The following is a 1,477-nucleotide window of genomic DNA, read 5'->3' as shown; positions in this document are numbered from 1 at the left end:
GGCTGAGCAGGGGCTAATTAGGTGCCCTTGCACCAGCGCCCTGCTACAGGAATGTTAAGAGGTGACTTGATTACAGTCTATCAGTATCTACATGGGGAACAAATATATAATAATGGGCTCTTCAATGGAGCAGGGAAAGGTGGGACATGATCCAATGGCTGGAAGTTGAGGCTAGACAAGTTCAGACTGGAAATAACAGGACATTTGGTTAATTGTACTCACCGTTAACACTGGAACACTTTACCAAGGGTCCTGAGGGATTCTCCATTCCTGACAATTTTAAAATCCAGCTTAGAAGTTGTTCTAAAAGCTTGGCTCTGTGGATTATTTTCAGAGCAGACCTTTGGCCTGCATCATCCAAGAGGTTGGACTAGATGATTACAATGGTCCGTCCTGGCTTTGGAATCTACGAGGGGATCTGCTACTCGCAGTTATTGCCAAGAGACGATGTTGTGTTTGGATTGTAAGCTCTTTGGAGAAGAGAGCGCCTCTCGCTTTACATGACCACAGCACCTTCCACAGTGATACCCTGATCTCTGCCAGGGCCTCGGTGCTCTGTGATAAGCATGTGCTGTGCCTCTGCCCTAGCTCATGATTTTGCCCTGAGGCAGGATTTGTGTTGGTGTTTTTGGAACAGAGAATTGAAAATTGCTTTTCCCCCCTTGGGTTTCCTCGTTGAACTGTTTCCAAAAAGTAAAGCTGAGACTGTGTCACAACATTCCTTCTTAGACAACCCCCGATCACCTACACAATTCTCCATCTATGGTACTTTTCCTGCCACTGTTGGCATCTCGCAATCTTGACTGTATTTACACTGCGAGGCAGGGCAGGGCTGTTGTCCTTATAGAGGGCTAATGGTCAGACAGGGAGTCAGTGATGGAGCTGAGACCCAAATCCAGGTGTCCAGCTGTAATAACCTTAGTCCCAGATTTGGACCTTAGCGTCCAAAATATGGGGGTTAGCATGAAAACCTCCAAGCTTAGTTACCAGCTTGGACCTGGTACCTGCTGCCACCACCCAAAAAATTAGAGTGTTTTGGGGCACTCTGGTCCCCCTGAAAAACCTTTCCTGGGGACCCCAAGACCCAAATCCCTTGAGTCTCACAACAAAGGGAAATAATCCTTTTTCCCTTCCCCCCTCCAGGTGCTCCTGGAGAGATACACAGACACAAGCTCTGTGAAACTACACAGAGAGACTCCCCCTCTCTGTTCCCAATCCTGAAAACAAAAAGTACTTTCCTATTCCCCCAGAGGGAATGCAAAATCAGGCTAGCGATCCAACACACAAACCTCCCCTTGATTTCTTCCTCCCACCAATTCCCTGGTGAGTACAGACTCAATTTCCCTGAAGTAAAGAAAAACTCCAACAGGTCTTAAAAGAAAGTTTTATATAAAAAGAAAGAAAAATAAGTACAAATGTTCTCTCTGTATTAGATGATACAATACAGGGTCAATTGCTTAAAAGAATATTGAATAAA

The sequence above is a fragment of the Gopherus flavomarginatus genome, chromosome 12 (genome assembly GCF_025201925.1).
Source record: "Gopherus flavomarginatus isolate rGopFla2 chromosome 12, rGopFla2.mat.asm, whole genome shotgun sequence".
In the NCBI taxonomy this organism is placed as follows: Eukaryota; Metazoa; Chordata; order Testudines; family Testudinidae; genus Gopherus; species Gopherus flavomarginatus.
The sequence above is the reverse complement of the archived record's forward strand: the minus strand, read 5'-3'. Positions refer to the sequence as shown.